Source organism: Artibeus jamaicensis, unplaced genomic scaffold (assembly GCF_021234435.1).
Source record: "Artibeus jamaicensis isolate MK-2021 breed Jamaican fruit bat unplaced genomic scaffold, CSHL_Jam_final contig_387, whole genome shotgun sequence".
NCBI lineage: Eukaryota > Metazoa > Chordata > Mammalia > Chiroptera > Phyllostomidae > Artibeus > Artibeus jamaicensis.
The window spans coordinates 30200906-30210686 of NW_026521812.1; positions in this window are offsets into that span (position 1 = coordinate 30200906).

Consider the following 9781-nt stretch of genomic DNA (forward strand, 5'->3'; position numbering starts at 1 on the left):
GGCTGGAGGAAATTGCAGAAGTATTTAATGAAGACTCTGGTTATACATAACATTATCAAGGTTACTAGTGCTGCCTTTTGATATATGGATGAATGGAATTGTGATTATTGTTAAAGATGGTAATATACAAAATGAACAACTGAAAAATGTCATGGCACAAATTCTATTTTTAAGCTGTTGCAATTTTAGTAGTAGTAATTTTCTTGATTTTTAACAGTGAAATGATGGAGAAATATAGATTAATCTGCAAACTCAGGTTGTTTGTCCTGTAAAAGGTAGTTTAAATAGTGTTTAAATTAGTATGTCTGTTTAATTGTAATTCATTAACATTGAAGATTTCAGTACCAGAGTAGTGATTTTTTTTTTTTTTGAGAAGTACTAAATGTCTTTATTCAAGTCAGACATCTTGGTAATGACAATTACCATTCACTACCCCAAATGTAAATATTGTCACCTCTTTTTTCTCCTAGAAAGAATGCTATTAAGAGGCATGTATTTTTCACTGAATGGTTACCTGCTCCTTTTATCATTGATAGTAGAAAGAGAAAGAGAGGGAAGCAGGGAGAGAGAGAAAAAGAAAGGGAAACAAGAGCATTCTCTTCTGTTGCCTTTTGGCTTATCGCTTACACGCTTAAAGTCAGAGATGACCTGGCTGGTGTAGCTCAGTGGATTGAGCATGGGCCTGCGAGCCAGATAATCGCGGTTCGATTCCCAGTCAGGGCACATGCCTGGGTTGCAGGCTGGTTCCCTGCAGGCCAGTTCCCAGCAGGGGGTGCACGAAGGCAACCATACATTGATGTTTCTCTCCCTCTCTCCTTCCCCCCTTCCCCTCTAAAGATAAATAAATAAATTTTTTTAAAAAAGTCAGAGATGATAAGTGATAGTTAAGGGCTAGAATCAAAGAAAGTGCCTAGTTCCTCATTTTACTGACTGGATGCCAGGAAATGCATCAGTGCTGTGCTCCTCAAACAGGAGATATTTAAAGCTTTATTCTGAGTACCAGACAGCTTTTTCATTAAGTGAGTGATACACTATAGCTTCAGAACATTGCATCCGTACTGAAGCACTGCAGTAGTTTTTATGCTGGAACTTCCCATTTATTCATTATGTATATCTGCTGTCAGACAGGCACCGTGCTGACATTATTTAACATGTTCGAAATGAAGAGGCTTAGGTAAGTGTTAGACATTATCCCATAAGTAACATACAAATAAAAATTACTTTCATTTTTCATTTCCATAATGTTAAATGAGATAATTCTAAAATCTTTTTATGACCTAGGATTTATGAATGGCTTTCCAGGTTTGTTGATAATGGAATAAATTTTACTTTGAAACCTAAGAATTTTCGAATGATAGCTTTGTAAATGGAGAAAGTATGTTAAGTTACACATGGATCTGCATTTAAATTTTTGTTTTTATTTTGAATATTTCCAAAGTACATTTTCAGGGGTACAAAATTGTGGAGCTGCTATAATAACTGTAGTTTCCAGATGACCTCAGGAAACAGTACAAATAAAAGAGCGTGTTTACAGGTCCTCAAAAGACTGACCATGGTGTTTGGCCAAATGGTTTCAAAAGTAATGCAAAGCAGTTTCACTAGCTTTATTTCAAAACTGGTTTAGACGGTATGTCTGATCCCAGTTTCCCCTAGTTTTTCCATATTTAAAATGATAAAATTTTGATTATGTGCCAATTATGTAAATATTTTTGACATAACCAAGTATATGTTTATATTTACAATTTTGTCATTTAATGTTTTTAAACTTGATGTGAAGACCACATTTTTGGGTGGCCAAGGAGAGTGTTGTTTGGTGTTGGTTATCAGAGCAGTTATTTGATACCTGTTTTCTTATTTTAAATGTGCCAACAGAGCTATTTTGCAATATAATATTTAATAGCTCTTTGCTCGCATGTGATTTTACTCAGTGATTTTTATACAGTAGCTCAATAAGATTCCTTGAAGATTAAGCTGTGAAATGTATCACCTTCATCTAATTTTTGTAGTATACAATAACGTCCTGCCAAGTTGTCCTAGATTTATATTCATAATTTATCTGCATGTTACATGATAAATAAGCTTAAACCAAATATATTATGTGCAATAAAATTGAGCATTTATATATTATACAATGCATAAAGAAAGACTATTTTTAGATATTTAAAATGTTTTGGTTAATGTAAAATTCATCGATTCAAATCTGTTTAAAAGATAATTATATTTTTAATTCTGAGTAACATTGGATAATACATCATTCCTACTGTTTTATCTTTACTTTTTTTGGCAGTGTTTTTAGAAAATAGCTAATTAACTTATCGAGCATTATTTTGATATCCCTGTATAAACATGCATAATAAATATTAAATCCTCATTTACTTTGTTTTAAGATTGGTCCTGGAGTTTTTTTAGTGTGCATTATTGACAGAATATTTTATCTATCAACACAGTATTTACTTACTTAGCTATATTCAAAATACTCTTTATATTTTAGAAATACATTGTTTTAGAATTAAATATCTTATAACAGGCCACTTTTACTCATGTTTCAGTATGTACCATCGGTAAGTCTTCATCCTTTCATAACGTTTCTCAAAATGTTTGAGTATTTAGTCAGAATAATTCATTAGGTAATATTTTGTCTGTGTTTATATTTAACCTTTTTTGGGTCGTGTAACTATTTGAGACTATGATGAAAGTTATAGCCTATTTTCAATTTGTTCAATAATTAATACGCATTTATTGCATATCTGCTCTGTGGCAGGCATTGGGGATGCAGCACTGAACACAGGAAACAGAGCTCTCTCTGAGAAATAAGGAAATAAGCAATGTAAGAAGTGAAAAGCAAGGAGCCCTGGCTGGGTGTTTCAGTTGGTTGGAGCTTTGTCCCATAAACGAAAAGATTGTGGGTTTGATTCCTGGTCAGGGCACATGGCTAAGTTGCAGATTCAGTCTGCAGTTGGGATATGTACCAGAGGCAACTGATCAATGTTTCTGCCCCCCCCTCCTCCTCTCTCTAAAAATCAATTTTTAAAGATTTTTTTAAAAGAGTAAGGAAAAGGTAATCAAATGGCAAATGATACGGAAGAAAGTCAAGCAACATTACCTACAGAGCCATATGGGACTTGAGGTCCTACTAGTCCCAAAGGGAAGCTATCAGTTTTGGGGAAAGAGGAGGGTTTTAATTTTCAGGCCCTCTTTTGCTAATGGCAGTATAGAAGATGGGAATGAAAATTCTCAGAAAAATATATGCACCAGATTTTTGTATGTAATTTCAGAAGTTCATGAATCCCCTGAAGACCATTTTCATATAATTTTAAAGTTGCACTAAAGCAGAAATACCCAAAATGTTTGCATTCCCATTTGTATATAGATAAAGCTGGCTATGACACAGGAGCAAATAACTCCACATCCCAGTGACTTAACACAACAAAATTTTACCTCTTTCTTACCCAGAGTCCACTGTGAGTCTTGGCTATCTGTACAGGCAACTAAATGTTTTCCAACTGATGACTCTGTAATCCAGGCTGATTACTAGGCCTCCCCACTATGGCAGGAAAAATGAGCCTTAAAATGTCTTTCACCAGCAATTAAATTCTTCATATTAGCCTGGATGACTTAGCTCAGTGGATTGAGCGTCGGCCTTCAAACCAAAGAATCACGATTAGATTCCCAGTCAGGGCACATGCCTGGGTTGCAGGCCAGTTCCCAGCAGGGGATGCACAAGAGGCAACCATACATTAATATTTCTCTCCCTCTCTCCTTCTCTTCCCTTCTAAAGATAAATAAATTCTTTAAAAATAAATAAATAAATTTACATTAGATGTATCATTCACAACCTATTGCTCAGAAGTGGTCACATGTCCCTGCCTAATTGCAAGTAGGGATGGGCAGGATGGGTAGGAAAGAGCATGTCTCCCGTGGGTTCAGAAAAAAATGAATGGGGTGTGTGAATGCACCAGAAGTCTCTCACAAATGCACCCTCTAGTCACTAAATACTCACCACCCTGGCCAGGTAGGTCAGTTGGTTGGAGTGTTGACCTGATATGCCAAAGTTACAGGTTTGCTCATTGGTCAGGGCACATACAAAGAAGCAACCAATGAATGCACAAATAAGTAAAACAAAAAACAAATCAATGTATCTCAAATCAATAAGTTAAAAAATTTTTAAACCACACACATTTAAAAAGTGCTTGCTCACTCTTCTTTCTACAGATGGAATACAGTGACTCCTTTTTGAGGGATACAGCCCCAAAGTCCCACCCAGGCAATTTTATTCCCTAAGACCAGGCTCTTTAAAAGTGCTAGGTCATGTCTGGATGTTGCTCCCAGTGGTGTCTGGAGACCCAGGCCCCAAAAGGATATTTCTACATCCTTACTGTACAGTGGCGGAATGGTAAAGCCGTAACCACAATAAATATTCAGAAAAGGAAGAAGAACAGAAATATTGTCAGGGTCTCTTACCCTGGCCACCGGGAATATTTGTGGTTAGACCTTCTTTCTGTTAACTAAGATTTCCTTCTCCCATGTTCTCACCACCCTCTAAAAGGATCTTATTTTTATTGTCTTCCTTGGCTACATCTGAATGGCATTTGAGGAATATGCCATCCTTGGGAATTGCACAGCTTTTTTTTTAGTCTGTTTCCTAGACAATTGGGGGCTGATGTTGTTTTGTTTTGTTTTTAAAGCTCAGAACAATCACTAGTGCTTTTAGCCGAGGTTTGTAGTTTCTTTTTCAGGATAACTCTTAAAGTAGGCCTATTATCTGCTTCCAGTCAGCTTTACATGCCAGTAACCATACCATTCTATTAAGACAAGTAGTTCTTGGGTTGCCTGTATTTCTCTGATTTCCTACTTCCCATACCTCTCCTGACTTTTTGGCAAGTATATTCTATCTATAAGTTGTGGTGGGAGAGTGATCTACTTAGCCACATTTTCATCTTCAGGCATTATTTTTCCCAAGTGAAGAGAAAAATCAAGTTCCCACACCCTTAATTCATTGAAAAAAATTGCAAAATGAATATGAAGTACATATTCTTAGTTATGATCTTCACTGCAAGGTGAGTTTTAATGATCCTTTGTCACTTAAAGTCTTTCTCAAGTTTATCTCCTGCTTGGAGTTGAAAATACAACCATGTGTGGCTCAAAATTTCTGGTTATCTCTGTTTCTGCATTTTAGGTTTACAAATTAGCCATTCCTTTCTGAGTTCCATTCTTATAACCTTGCCAAATGCATCCAATAGCACCATATACGCACTGTCTTATTTTTCAGTCTTTTCCCTTGTTCAGACCTCACTGGGTACCTTTTCTGCTTCCCAGGTTACTGTAGGTTAGAGTTATGTCGAATGTTTTACCACTGTATAATGTGAAGTGCCGTGTTTCTAGCCTCTAACATGAGGTTTCTGTGCATACTAACAAACCTCTAAGCCAATGCCACAATATATTTTTGGTTCTTTGAGCAGCACCCAACTCCCATGACCAATATCTGTATTTATCAGGATAGGCTAGACTTAATGCTGTGTTAATAAATGGCTTCAGAGTCTTAGCAGTTTATTCTGTGATCATGCAGCCTTTTGCTGATTTGGGACTCTTTCTTGCCTCTGTTTCCCATGAGGTAACTCCGTGATCTAGGTTCATAGGGGATATACCAACCTTAGCTGCATTATGTGAAATATGTAGCCTTCTTGGTTGATATGGCAGTGCATCGGGTCCAGAAATGACAGTCATCACTTAACCCACAGCTTATTGGCCAGAACTAATTGACAAAGTCCTCCCTAACCTTAAGAGGCTTAGAAAGATGCTGTCCTCTGTGTGCTACATCTGTGGAGCATCAGATATTGGTGAACACTAATAATGTCTACAACATCATACAATGAACTAAGTACAGAAACAGTACAACATTTTGAATAACAAAAGATTTTAGGTAAGAATATGCTAGTCAGTGAACAGAATAGGTTGACCTTACTTTGTCCAGTCTGGCCTAAATGGCCATACCTGTATAATGTATAAAGCCCAGCTTGGTTCATTGTTAAATAACTGAAGTAATTATTACTTTATATCCTTTTCACACTTCCTTATGCCAGATACTACTTTTTAGGAGATGCTTAAGTAACAATAGTAGTTAAGAATTAAAAGAGTTGTAATTTGTAATAATTTGTTTGTAGCATATTAGCTTTAAATACTTTTTGTCCTATTATATTTTTATTGTGGTGAGAAGTACATATAATAAAATGTACCATTTTAACCATTTTAGCTGTACAATTCAATGACATTAAGTACACTCATAATGTTGTACAAGTATCACCATTCATTTCTAGAACCCTCTCCAGATTTAGAAGTTTCTTCTAAATCTGATCCAGGAGTATCTGGGCTTTAAGTGCTTTTTATCAGGAAAGACTGAATTGTATGCAAACTGTACCTATATTCTCACATCTGCATTTACCTTTTTTAAAAAATATTTTAAAGATTTTATTTATTTATTTTAGAGGGGCAGGGAGGAAGAGAAGGAGAGAAACATCAATGTGTGGTTGTACCCATTCAATAATAACTCCCCAATTCCCTTTTCCTTCAATCCTCAGCAAGTGTTATGCTACTTTCTCTCTCTATGAGCTTGCCTATCCTAGGTACCTCATGCAAGTGAAATCGATGTGTCCTTTTGTGTCTGTCTGGTTTCACTTAGTATAATCTTTTCAAGGTTCATCCATGTCCTAGCATGTATTACAAGTTTACTTCTTTTTTAAGGCTGATTGATACCCTATGACATATATATAGCACAACTTTAAATATTTTTTATTCTTAAGTTTTAAGAAGGATGCAATGTGCAACTTAATAACACCATAAAGGTTTACCTTATGAGAAGCAGGAATCCCTAATTCTGGATCTTCAAAATCTCATTTAATTTTTTTCCCTTTTACCTTCAGTATAACTTGTTTCCTTAGTAATGCAAAGCACTAACTTGAACATATCCTTCCCTTGAATTTTCTACTTCAAGTACTCTGAAAACTGGAGAAGTGAAACTAAATTTATAAAGTCTGCTGATTGTTAGTCATAAGAGGGTCGAGGGAATCATGAGGGGAAAATGTAGACAACTGCACTTGAACAATAATAGGGGGAGAGGGGGGCAGAGAGAGAGAGAGAGAAGAAGGTAGAGACTGGCAAGGTGAGGCTGTGGAGCACTCTCTGGTCAAGGTGCACAGAGCCAGATGGCAGCAGATCATACACGTGGCAGCTGCTCGAACACTTGAAGACAAAAAACATTCTGAGAAAGTTTAGTATGGAAATATATGTGCCTGATGTCTCCTTCAGATCATCACATTATGGGGGGAAATCCTAGGAGAGGGTGAGGGAAAGGGAAATGGGGCTTTAAAATTCATTTCCTGGTCTGGAAAACAGCAATTGCTGAGTGTCTCATGAAACTGACACAAAGAACAAAATTTAGCATTGGGTTTGCAAAATTATTGGCCCATAGTGGGGTCGTTGTTCAAAATGTTAATTCAATCATTCAACAAATAAAACATTTTGTTGCTATTTTTATTTATGCAGTATGCTGGCCAGTTGAAAAGCAGAGATGAAAAAATTTATCAGGAAATTGCTTCAACTTTACTAGGGAAAGAAGTAAACAACTGTGAGATGATTATAGGAAGCAGGAACATATGAAAGTTTCACTAGGGCAATCAGGTTTTACAGAGAAAGAACATTTCTCTGATGAGGGTATTTCTCAGTAAAATAAACTTGAAAACCAGAGCCTAAGCAGAAATCTTGGAAAATGAAGAAAATTACAGAGCAAAAATTAGAGATCAATAAAGTGATTTTTTAAAAAGCATATTATGCTGTGTGTAGTTGTGTGTGTGTGAGAGAGAGAAGTGGAAATTAGGGGTAAGGGTCAAAGGAATGGAATTTCTCTTCAGTAGTATTTTCATGCACTCACAGCATTGTGTTGCCAGGTGTAATTAGAGAACTCTTCTACCAAGAGGAAGTTTTATTTGGAGGGCCACTTGGATTTGGTCAACAGATCTTCAGCTGTTGAGAAGTTTCTTCTAAATCTGATCCTGGAGTATCTGGGCTTTAAGTGCTTTATTAAGAAAGACAGAATTTTACACAAACCGCACCTATATTCTCAATCTACATTTACCTTCTTTTTTAAAAAATTATTTTATTTTAAATATTTTATTTATTTATTTTAGAGGGGCAGGGAGGAAGAGAGGGAGAGATACATCAATGTGTGGTTGTCTCTTACACACACCCTACTGAGGATTTGGCTGCAACCCAGGCATGTACTCTAGACAAGGAATCACACCAGCAAACCTGTAGCTTGCAGGCCAGCACTCAATCCACTCAGCCACACCAGCCAGGGCTATGTTTACATTCTACTGGGTTGGCTAAAAAGTTCATTTGGTTTTTGAGTAAGATGGCTGTAGTAGCACTTAGTTGTCTTTAACTTCATTGGAAACAATTTTGTCACATTGTTTTCTGACAGCTGTCATATCAGCCAGCATGAAAAAAAAACTTACCAAAATTGATGAATTTTTGTGTAGCCATTTTAATATTGAAGATGGAAAAAAACAGGTGACATTATTGACATATGTTTTACTATTTCTACAACAGCAAAAACAACTCAAATGCAAAAAAAGTATTTGTGTGGTGTATGGAAAAGGTGCTGTAACTGACTGAATGTGTCAAAAGTGGTTTGGGAAGTTTCATTCTGGAGATTTCTCACTGGAAGATGTTCCATGGTCCGGCAGACCAGTCGAAGTTAATAGTGATCAAATTGAGACATTGAGAATAATCGTTTACCACATAGGAAATAGCTGACATACTAAAAATATCCACATAAAATTATTGGTGAAAATGGAAAATGTGTTTTTTACTTTACAGAAAACACTAAATGGGCTTTTTGGCCAACCCAATATAACTATAACTCTATTTGTACTCTTACTATATTATTTCTACGGTAATTTGCTATTCCTTTTGCACAATTTCCACTGAAACAATTTAGATACCTGGTGCCCTTTCTTCATCACACCAAAGTTTCATGTTACTCCCTAGCAAGAAACTTTGTAACTGGTAGATTGTAGTCTGTTAATTGATACTTTTTATACTTGAACATTGTTTCGTATGAAACCATGAAATAAAGTATTCTATTCTAAGAACTGCATGGCATAAGTGAAGAATCTCATTGCATAAGTCCTTTTAGGAGGCCATCTTGTAGTTGAGAGATGGAAATTGGACTTTACCATCACTTTTCCTTTAAAGTCAAAGGGGAAAGAATAAAATATCGGGACTTGCTGGGTGAGGTTCAGCTGAGTAAGTGTCCCCGGAAGGGGGCGCGATGTTTTGAGGTTAACAAAGAGTGACCGTTGCAGGGTCACGTAAGGTCCCCGCCATCGCTACCATTTAGACCGGCCACTTCGCTAATGTCCGGTCTCCCTAGTAGAGCCCTTGGCTGCATTCTCTGAAACCGAAGACCAGAGCACTTCAGAAATTCGCACCAGACCGTGGCCACCCTGAAATGCTGCTCCAGGCGCACCAAGCAACCTGCCAGTTATTCAGTTTGACCCCTTTGGTCCCTCCGTAGTCTGAATTAGCGCCACAAACTCAACCCCCTTTGCCGAAGTTAGTTTTCCTAGTGAAGAACCTACCCACCTTTTTGAGGGGGATCGCGTTGTTCAAGTAAAAAAATTCAGGGGCTCTGTATAGCACACTTAAGTTCTTGACTTTCTGCCCAATTAAAGATGAAAATGGGTCGGGTATGGCACTGGCTACATTAAGATTAATATGCAGGAAT